This window comes from Canis lupus, chromosome 11 (assembly GCF_011100685.1).
Source record: "Canis lupus familiaris isolate Mischka breed German Shepherd chromosome 11, alternate assembly UU_Cfam_GSD_1.0, whole genome shotgun sequence".
In the NCBI taxonomy this organism is placed as follows: domain Eukaryota; kingdom Metazoa; phylum Chordata; class Mammalia; order Carnivora; family Canidae; genus Canis; species Canis lupus.
In genome coordinates, this window is record NC_049232.1 from 28,874,155 (window position 1) to 28,885,654 (window position 11,500).

At 37.9% G+C, this 11,500-nt stretch overlaps 1 non-coding gene across 1 annotated transcript; it reads left to right on the forward strand.

Moving 5' to 3' along the window:
* The first annotated feature begins 11,019 nt into the window (after positions 1 to 11,019).
* LOC119874119 lies at positions 11,020 to 11,123 on the forward strand. Its single transcript, XR_005367330.1, has one exon. It is a non-coding gene; the product is annotated as a U6 spliceosomal RNA (small nuclear RNA).
* Positions 11,124 to 11,500: the final 377 nt, after the last annotated feature.

An 11,500-nucleotide genomic window follows, 5' to 3' on the forward strand; every position in this document is an offset into this window, starting at 1 on the left:
CTGAGTGTATTTTATTTCGTATGTTAGAAGATGCTCAGTCTCAAATATATATAAACCAGCAATACTTGTAGAGAACCCCAACATTGACCACCAAAACATCAACAATATAAAAGAGGGGGGCAGAATGGGAAGGAAGAGAGAATATAATCTCACAGAATGAGCCAGGATGGTGTTCCACTTGGTTCTGGGTGTATGTTGCTCATACTTTATAAGGTTGTAACTTCCACCATTATAAAACAAAACAAGGCAGAAAAAAACTAAAAAACAAAAACCCATATCTCATATTATGTACCCAAATTAAATTGAATACATTGAAGGGAATCCAGAAGTCAAAAAATATATCTAAGACATGTAATTGTAGAAATATGAAAGTCAAAAAGGAAAAAACTTAAAAATGAAGAGCTGGTAAAATATTGTAGTTGGTGGGAAAAGAGGAAATATATTAGAAATCTTTAGTCTTATATAAAAACGCGTCATAATGGAAAAAGAAAAAAAAAGGACCTTCTAGTTCTATATACTATTTTCTCTCATTCCTGGAGCTTCACAGCGCTGCTGGGTGGAGAACTTGCTCTTCCCCGTCCTTCCAGCTGGTCTTCTGGGGCGGGGCCTGCTGTGTCGGTTCTCAGGTGTGTGCACCTGGGGAGATGCTCCGCCCCTGCCGGTGCCGGGCTCAGCGGGAGCTGCTGACCCCGTGAGGCCCCCGTCCCCTGGCGGCCCCGCCCCTCCCAGGCGCAGGGTGACCCAGGAGGGACAACCCCCCTGGCGGCGGCCGGGTCCCCAGCCCCGGCGTCAGCTCCCGCGGTACCGACCGCAGCTCCCCGTCCGCACTGGCCTGGATGCTCCGGGGCGGGGGGCGCGGCCCCGCACAGCTCGGGGGCGCCCGGCGGCGGCGGCAGGAGCGTCCCCGCCGTCCCGGGCCCTCCCCGCCTCCCCGCCTCCCCGCCTCCCCGTCCCGGGGGGAGCGCAGGGTCCCGGCCGTGTCCCCCGCGCCCTGGGCTCCGGGGCCTGCGCTGCTGGGGTCGCTCCCGGGGCCGCGGCTCCCGAAGGCAGCAGGGCGCAGCCCCCTCCGCCCGGAGCCCCCGCCCGCCCGCCCGCCCGGCTGCTCCCCGAGGCCCCGCCGGGCGCTCCAGCCCTTTCCCGCGCTCGGCCCGCGGGGTGTGGGGCGCCCTGCCCCGGGCGCACGTCCTGCCAGTGACCCCGGGAGGCTGGAGGCCCCACGGTCCCTCCGCGGCTCCGCCCGGGCTCCCCGCTCAGCGCCTTTCCCTCGGGAAGAATCCGGGGCGGATGTGAAGTTCCCGCCTCGGGGATCCCTGGGTGGCGCAGTGGTTCAGCGCCTGCCTTTGGCCCAGGGCGCGATCCTGGAGACCCTTTCATCCCTGGCCTTAGCCCGGCTCCCCGCGGGCCCTCCCTCACTGGATTCTTTTTTATTTTATTTTTTTCCACCTTCCAACCTTGTTAGAAGCGAAAACCCTTCTCTCTGTAGCGTTCCAGCTGTTGTCTCCTTAGATCTCAGGTCGGATTTATAGGTGTTCAGGATCGTTTGAAACTAGTCTAAGTGAGTTGGTGGGGCCAGGCGAGGTAAGGACCCTACTCCTCCGCGTCTTGCTCCTCCCTTCTCTATAGGATGGAGTGAGTCTTCTACATGCAGTTGTTTTTGGAAATCAGGGTAATGAGTAACTCACTCTTCAGGGCCTACTGTGGGTGAGAATCAGGAAGAGACGAATTCTTTGCTGCTAAACATAACTGAAACACATAATCTCTCACTTATCTAAGAAACCTGAAATAAGTAAAGGTTTGGCACAATAGTTAACACAGAGTAGGTACTCAATAAAGGTTACCCCTGTCTCTACAGGGCCCTAGGAGGAGACAGAATTCATAAGAACAGGGGGAATTTAAAGAATCATTAACAAAAAAAAAAAAAAAAAGAATCATTAACAAGGTATAAATTTGTTACTATGTAAGTAGGGTATCATGGAGACAGTAAGTCCAGGAACTAGTTTCTAATGCTAGGATTGAGAGCGATGATACAGGTTGGAATTACTAAATCTTAGAAATTTAGAGGGAGAAAAATGTGATGGTAGATGGGTAGAAAGCAGATTGCAGAAGACCAGAAGGGGAAAAGGGCACTTACTGAGAAACACGGAAGAAGACTGAAAGCTAACACAGCTAAAAGATTTGAAATATGGGTCTATAATGTTTAATTTCAAATATTCACAATTCTTGATAAAAATCTCCATGTCATTGGTAGATTCACTGCTGCTGCTGTTTTGTGGATGGGAGTTGTCTGTTTTGGTGAAAATTACAGAAAAACGTCTCTTTGCATATGTGGATCAATAACAAGGATTTTTTTCTCCCCTCAATTTATGATCTGTGGTTAATTTTATATTTTGGTATTAGATGGGACATGAGGCAAGAAATATGGAAAAGACTGGTAGAGTGCTGGGAAACCCTATCTGGTTTATTTATAGGATAGAACTGAGAGCCTTCTAAGAGGAAGGCAATCCAAAGACAGGAGTCAAGCTAACCCAAATGATAGCCTCCCATTGTCAGGGCCGTATGGGGTGTGTGTGTGTGTGTGTATGTGTGTCGAGTGCCATTTTAAATAAAAAGAATAATAGCTTCCATTTACTAAGTACCTGACACTGCATTTAATCTTCACCGCAATTCACTTATACATATGCATGATAAAGTAAAATAGGATATACATCTCCAGGACTACCCAGTTAGTAGTCAAATAGATTTGAACCAAATCAGGTAAGTGTGATTCCAAAGAAATACTCATACTACAACACCTTCATGATGGTTTCTGGTATTGGATTTGCACTCACAGATGAGAGCCAGAACTAGCAGGCTATGTGTTATAGATGGTAACATGGCCCCACTTGAAACTCCAGCTAATGTGACCTCTAATATTACATTAACTTTACAAAAGGCTTTCCTCTAACCATTGCAGAACAAGATGTCCTTCAAAAATAATAACAATTATCAACCACTTTGCTTAAAAATAGCAACAGTAACAACAACAACAAATGAATACGTAAGACTTCCATGGTCTATTGACTGCTATAGAAGAGGCTTGGCCCTCAACATCTCCCTGCCCTAAGTGTCACGGGTCATTTTATACCAGGAGCTTGGAAACTCTACTTTGTTATGTCCTTGGAACATTTTTGCCCTCCTACCTGGAGGTTTTTTCCTCCTCCAGCTGACCATATGGTGGCTGTTTGGCAAACCTGCTGCTGTCCATCCTCTGCACATGGCTATTAAAACAGTGCTCTTGCAAAGGGACAATGAGGAAATATTTTTATGCTTCTCTTCCTATCTAGTGAGCATTTAGTTATACTATATGCTATATTATATAGGTGCATATATATATATATATATATATATATATATATATAGTATGTATAATTTTGGCCACGATAGATGATAGATAGATAGATAGATAGATAGATAGATAGATAGATAGATAATACATAGTTAGAAGATGTTAGCTCACTCAAAAGGATTGTTTTAAATAAGGGTTTTCTTTGTACCTCAAATAAATGCAACCCATCCTAGGACTCCCAGGATTCTATAATCCTGAATGGGGAAAAAGTAATTCTGAAAAGAAGAGAAAAAAATGTTGCATGTTTTGTAATAGGTATGGAGTTCTGAGGCTCATAATATAAAGATTATCATAATAATTCATAATCTCTCTTATTTAGCAAACATTAAGACATCTGCTATAATAATAAAAGTTATTTATTATATTTCCACAATGTGATAGGCACTTTGCACTTGCCACTTCTAATCCAAAACAGCATTATTCCTATTTCACAGATTAAGAGACTGAAGCTCAAATGATTGACATAATTGATTTAAAATAGTACAGTTTTCAAGGAGCTAGGACCAGATTTAACTGCTATCTGCAGGAACCCCAGGTGGCTCGGCGGTTTAGTGCCACCTTCAGCCCAGGGTGTCATCTTGGAGACCTGGGATTGAGTCCCGTGTCAGGCTCCTTGCATGGAGCCCGCTTCTCCCTCTGCCTGTATCTCTGCCTCCTGTGTCTCTTATGAATAAATAAATAAAATCTTTTTTTTTTTTAAAAAAAACTGCTATCTGGATGATTCACAATAAAATATTCTTTCTTCTGTACTTGGCCATTTGTCTTTGTATCAGGCACAGTGCAAGGTAGATCATAAAGGTGGAACATACCCTTGAAGGGCATGCAGCTTGGTGGGGAAAGTAAGCCATGGAAACTCTTATTGTTATATATTCTTTTTTGTGGTTAGTTTCTTTCTCCACAGTACTCCAGAAGGTCAGCTGGAAAAGACACATCATACACCTTCTCCAACCTTCCCTCTCCAAAGTGACCACCTAAACAAACTAATAGAAGTGCTGCATTGGAAATACTAAATGAGATAACTTTTTTTTTCCACTCTCAATCCTTAAAATTTTGTTTTTAAGTGTAATCATACCCCTCCTGCGGATTTGCCAACTGCAATCTGTAAGATAGAAGATAAACTAATAAATATCTCTAACAGCATAACTCATGGATCCATTCAGAAGGGGCATTTTAGAAGGGCTATTTTCTTTTGTGCAGTGCTGAAAGTATAGACTCAGATTAGACCTAAGGCTGAAGGTAGAAAAGCAAAAGCAAGCCCTTGCATGCACACAGTGTTTGATTCTAATTCAGGTCAGAACTCCGCAAACCAGATCCCATCCTTTGGTGGGTTTGAAGTAAGTACATGGATTAAAACTATGAAACATGTCCTTTGCTTTGTCAGAGTGGTCATGAGTCATCCCTACCCTGAGGATTTCAGTTGTTGAAAGGCATTATTCTGAGCTAAGGAAAAACTCAGGATGATTGATGCTGGCCATCTTTAGACATGGGTTCTCTTGAGGATATCTCTGATACTGACTTGCCAATGAGTTGCTGTGTGACCCTGGAAAAGTCATCTCCTTTAAAAATCTCTCTGTATAATAGGAAATAATTAATCCTGCTCTTTGAATTATATATATATGTAAATAATATATTATCATAAATAATAAAATTACATTATAAATAATAATATATATATACACATACATACACTCAAGTTTAAGTTTAAGTTTTTAAAGATAACTTTTAAAATTAAGTATTCATTTACAATGTTCTGGGCACAGTACTAGGCATAATGCTCACATAATTTCAGTGACTCTCCACAAGGTCTCTACAAGGGTATTATTACCACTGCCCTCATTTTATAGATGCACAAATTAGGTAACTTGACACAATCCACTCTGGTTTTGATTGAGCCAGATCACTTTATCTACATTCATAGCTCATGTTCACATTATAAATTGACAGAATTCTGTGATTAATAATATAAGCCTCTTACTAGATTACAAACTATTCATGTTTGTATCTCCTAGAGCATCTTGTGGAATATTGGCACCTAGTAGGAACTCAACAAGTTTTATTTTATGATTCATAAATATGAATCAAAAAGTAGACAAAATAACTTGTTATCATCATTAATACCTTTTTATCAATAATATAATAGAAAAGGCCAGATTCCCTAGAAGCTATGGTGAATTATATATCATTATATATTTAGGCCTAGACAATAACTTACATTATATATTTTTTCCAAAAATGAAGAGAAAAAGTACAGTGGAAGTCTTATGTGGAAAATAATAGCAGTGTCATACTACAAGAAGATATTTTTGGATTTACAACTGAGTAGTTCCAATATATCTTAATATTTTATTTTCTATTACTTTTTAAATTTTAATTCCAGTATAGTTAATATACACTATTATAATAGTTTTAGGTATACAATATAGTGATTCAACAATTCTTTTTTTTTTTTTTAAGATTTATTCATTTATTTGAAAGACAGAAAGAGCATGAGCAGGGAAAGGGAACAGAGGGAAATCTCAATCAGATTCCCTGCTGAGTGTGGAGCCCAGCTGCCACTGGATCCCAGGACCCTGAGATCATGACATGAGCTGAAATCAAGAGTGGAACCCTCAACCTACTGAGCCACCCAGATGACCCAGTAATTCAACAATTCAATACATTAGTCAGTTCTCATCATGATAAGTTTGATCTTTAATTCCCTTTGCCTATTTCACTCATATCCCCACCTATCTACCCTCTCGTAACTTTCAGTGTGTTCTCAGTAGTTAAGAGTCTCTCCATTTCTCTCTCTCTCTCTCCCCTCTCTCTTATCTTTCCTTTGCTCATTTGTTCTGTTACTAGGTTCCACATGTGAGTTAAATCATATGGTATTTGTCTTTCTCTGACTTATTTCACTTAACATTATACTCTAGTTCCATCCATGTTGTGGCAAATGTCAGGATTTCATTCTTTTGTATGGCTGAATAGTATTCCATAAATATATATACCACCTGTTCTTTATCCATTCATATATTGATGGACACTTGGGCTTTTCCATATTTTGACTATTGTAAATAATGCTGCAATGAACATAGGAAGTACATGTATCACTTTGAGTTAGTGTTTTTGTATTTTCAGAATAAGTAGCCAGTAGTGTGATTAATGGATCATAAGGTAGTTCTATTTTTAGCCTTTTGGTGAATCTCCATACTGTTTTCCAGAGTGGCTGAACCAATTTGCATTCCCATTAACAGTGCAAGAGAATTCTTTTTTCTCCAGGTCCTCACATCCTCACCAAAGCCTGTTGTTTATTGTGTTTCTGATTTTAGCCATTCTAATATGAGGTGATATCTCATTGTAGTTTTGATTTATATTTCCCTGATAATGAGTATCGTTGAGTATCTTTTCATGTATCTGTTGGCCATTTGTATGTCTTCTTTGGGAGAAATATCTGTTCATGTCTTCTAATATTTTAAAACTTGGTCTGTTCATTGAAATAATGAAGCCTCTACTCACATGGCATAAATGATACTTTTGCAGTATAATATCTTACTATATTTTATAGAATTTGAGAAGCTTACATATTTGTTTTTATGTCTATAATTAATTGTGATTCTTGTCCTATGAAACTAAATTCTGGAACATCTTTACAAACCAGTTTCAAATATATTTAAAAGGAGAGAATTACCCAGTGTTTAGGAGAGTTAGTAGAAGTACACACACAAGCACAAAAGTCTGTGGAAATGCATTTATGTGTGTGTGTATGTATGTGCATATATATATATATATATATATACATAAAATCATAGTGCACATTTTTTTAAAAAAAACATGTATCTGTTTTTTGAATCTAATCTATGGAATTCAAAGGTAGGGAGGGAGAAGGGAAGGAGGCCAAACAGAATAATTTCTGTAATTGAGATATTAGTAAAAATATGCTTTCCATGAGCAAATAAGCCATCTCTATACCCAAGGATTCCTGAGTCCACATGTGCACTATACATACATATATTTGTTACTATGTCATGAAAATTAAGGAATACCCAGCATTTCTCTAAATTTAGAGGGGGAAATTTTGGATAACAAAATTTAAAGACTATGTGGCATATGTAAAATTCAGTTTGGGAATTCTGAGGAGCACCTTCAAAACAGGCACTCACCTCCTATGGGTGGCTAAAACTAAGACTGCCCATAAGTAATAAGACATCAGGTAAAATCACAAGACCATGCTCCAACAGAAGTTAATTCTCAAATGGAAACTCTGTATGCTGGGTTCCAGAACAGGTAGCAGAATATATTTATCTACTGTCCACCAGGTGATTTTCCTCCTAAGCTTTGTTATAGTTTTGAATAAATTGACATCCATGCTCTAACAGATTTTACTATTTTATAAATACATAAATTAAAATAATTGTTCAATAGGTACAGTTTTGAAGCTATTTGGTTAGATCAATTCTTCATTCACTTTGGGAATCATTTTTCTGTTTATCTCCTTTTTTTAGTTGCAGGAATAGAACTTTCTAATCCTAGGGAAATACATATTTTTTTATTATTTAAAAAAATTTTTTTTTAAATCACACCCAGCACTGAGAGGAACCCGTGCCTAATGAGCATATTTGTGCTTCTGTACCAGAACTCTGCTCCTGAAAGTCAACCAATCAGGGACAGCCCCTGCTTCTGACAGCCAATCACCGACTCTGAAGACCCCGCTTTTGGGCTAAAGGCCAACAAACCTCTAAACAGACTCTTCTGAAAGATCACCCACCAATTCTGAACACCACACTTCCAACACACTCTGTTTGATCAGCAGTTTTGATGCCCCATGTCCTGCAACTACAGATCTGCCTTCCCTAGGAAGCAACAAATCTTGCTTTGGTGCTTTGGTGGGAGCTCACCACTTCCTTCATTCTTTGATAGCAGTGAGTTTCCAAATGAAAGGATGCAGGAAAGAAAGTGCATCCCTCTCTTCTTATCCACTAAAATTTGGTTATGGCACAAACTTTCCCCCAACATTAAACTATCCTTAATGTACAGTGTATGCATCTTAATTTACTACTTACTAGTCTGCATTTTTCTCTTTCCAAAAATGAGATATGTGTGCTACTTGCAGTTTAGAAGACCATTTTGCTGGTGCGGAGATGAACCTCAAAAGTGCGTGTGTGCAATCTTTAATATGTATTTGAAAGAAATGTAAAACTAACATATAAAATCAGTGATTTCAGTAATATTATTGCTTAAGTCAAAGTGAACATAAGATGCACATTTGAAAATGAATCCGTTTAAAGAAAAATATTGAATAAACAAAATAAAGATAATTGTTATGGTAAAATAATAATGTTAGTATACAAATATTTAAAGTTTGAGCAATGTGCACCACATATTATAAGCTCTTTGAAGAAAGAGATTAGCCCCCATCACTTCTGCCTAACACAATGTCTAGTACATAGAAAGTGTTGGGTAAATATTTGCTAACTGAATGAGTAGAATTCCAGATGAGAGTAAGAATAATCAAGAACAATCACCAACAAGAGCCACTGTAATATTAGATAATGATGGCCACAGGAAGTAAGGGTAAAAACATAGTTTGGTATGATGCTCTTCAAGAAATTTTGAGGATTTGTCCCTAAAATGACCTTCTTATTCAAACTTATCTGAAAACTCTTAGCATTTGTCTTCGTAACTCATTTGACATGTAAGCATATTTTCTTTTGTATTAATGGAAAGAACTTACAGTTTGGCATTTTGGTTCACAAAACAATTTCACATATATTATTGATTAGATTGTTTTAGCAATTTGATTAGATAGGGAGGGCATGCTTTTCTATTTTGTGAGAAAACTAGGGCTCGTGGGGGTTAAATGACTTATTCACCTTGAACAAATACTTATTAAGCACTTATCCAGTGCAAGGATCAAGTGTCTTGGAATTGCACAGGAAGCTCATTGGGCTTTTGGCTTTTCATTTTGTGGAGGTGCTTAGGTGGTGACTAGGTCTAAGTTCTGGATTTGCTTTGTGATTGGTAAGGCCATAATTTTTCCTGATAGTATATAAAAACTAGGATTAAGATTTTTAACTCTATAGAACTCCTTCAAATGTAAGGAAAAGGCTCTGTGTTTTGAGAATAGATTAAATAATAGAACCAATATCTTAACTTTATGTAGCTAATACTTTTCCTTCTATTCCTATTTTGTTAGAGTTTTAGTTTAGGGATTGTTGAATTTTATCAGATACTTTTTTTCAGATGCCATTTGTATGTTTATAATGTTTTTTTTTCTTTCATTTGTTGATATAGTGAATTATATTGATAGATTTCCTAATTTAGGGCCATGATTAAAATCTTGGAACAAATGTTTTTAGTCAGTATATTTTTCCACACATCTTCGTACATTCCATTGATTGTATCTTATTTATTATTTTTATATCTATACCCATTAGTGAGATTGGTCTGTGAATTTATTATATACTCTTTGTAGCAGGTTTGACAGTTTATGATATCATGAAATTCATTGAACAGTCCACCATCTTTACCTACAAGGTGTAAAGTAGAAGATACGCTCTTCAAGAACAGGGGCCTTATTTTATTTAATATTGTATACTGCAGCCTAAAACAGTAACTTGATATATACTGAGCACTTGATATATATTAGTATAAGGTATGAAGAAAGAAAAGAACAAGGAACAGGAGGGAGAATGAGCGGGCCTGTGAATTAGCTATGATATTATCAGTTGCTATTTTCGATAAAAAATATTTACACTCTTTCAGCCTCTTCTATATTTACCTGATCTACTCAAGTTTTCTAATTCTTCATTTATCTGGGTTCATCATATTACCCATTTTCTTTATATTTTAAATTTTGTTGCCATAGAGTTTCCTGTAGTATTCTCTTATATACTACAAATTTATTCTTTTTCTGGATGTGGTTGGGTCTCCTTTATCATCCATAACCTTGCAGCTTTTCACCTGTTTTCTCTCTTCCCTTTCCCCCTTGAATTTGGATTAGGAGATGTTTACTTCTTTTCAGCTTGTCAGAGGATTAGCTTTTGTATTTATCTCTTCTACTATTTTTGTTTTGTTTTCTAGTCCATTACTTTCAGATTGTATACGTTAATTCTCTTTTCTTACTCTGTCTTGGTAGGTTTTGTTGTTTCACATTTTTTTTGAGATGAATGTTAACTTTTCTTAATTTCATTCTTTATTTTTATTTTATTATTTTTAAAAGATTTTATTTATTTACTCATGAGAGACACAGAGAGAGAAGCAGGCTCCATGCAGGAAGCCTGATGTGGGACTAGATCCTGGGACTCCAGTTTCATGCTCTGGGCCAAAGGCAGATGTCCAACCGCTGAGCCACCCAGGCGTCCCATCATTCTTTCTTTTTAAATATAAAATAATTTAAGGTTATAGCTTTTGCCATGAATATTGCTTTTGCTGTTTCCCATACATTTTAGTGTTTACTGTTTTCAATAAGTATTAGTGTTTTCTTTTTAATTCTTTTCAGATAAAATGTAATTTTAGTTTTGCTTGCCCTTTAAGACAAAGATTATATAGGAAAGTCATTAATTATTTTAAAGAAGATAGTATTTTACTATTATATTTTTCTTATTTTATTGGATGATTTTTAGAGTGTAGGATTTATGATAAAAAATTTTTATTGAATGCTCACTTTGGCAGTACATATGTTAAAATTGGAATGATACAGAGATTAGCATGGCCCCTGCACAAGGATGACAGGCAAATTTGTGAAGTATTCCATGATTTTTTAGCAGCACACGAAATAAGTGATGGTGAGGATGCAGAGAAAGGGGAACCCTCTTGCACTGTTGGTGGCAATGCAAACTGGTGTAGCCACTCTGGAAAACAGTAATGGAGGTTCCTCAAAAAGTTGAAAATAGAACTACCCTATAATCCAGCAATTGTACCACTAGGTATTTACCCAAAGGATACAAAAATACAGATTCAAAGGGGTACATGTACACCAGTGTTTATAGCAGCATTACCAACAATAACCAAACTATGGAAAGAGCCCAAATGTCCATTGACTGATGATTGGATAAAAAAGAGGTGATATATATACACAACTGAATATTACTCAGCCATCAAGAGGACTGAAATCTTGCCATTTGCAACCATGTGGAT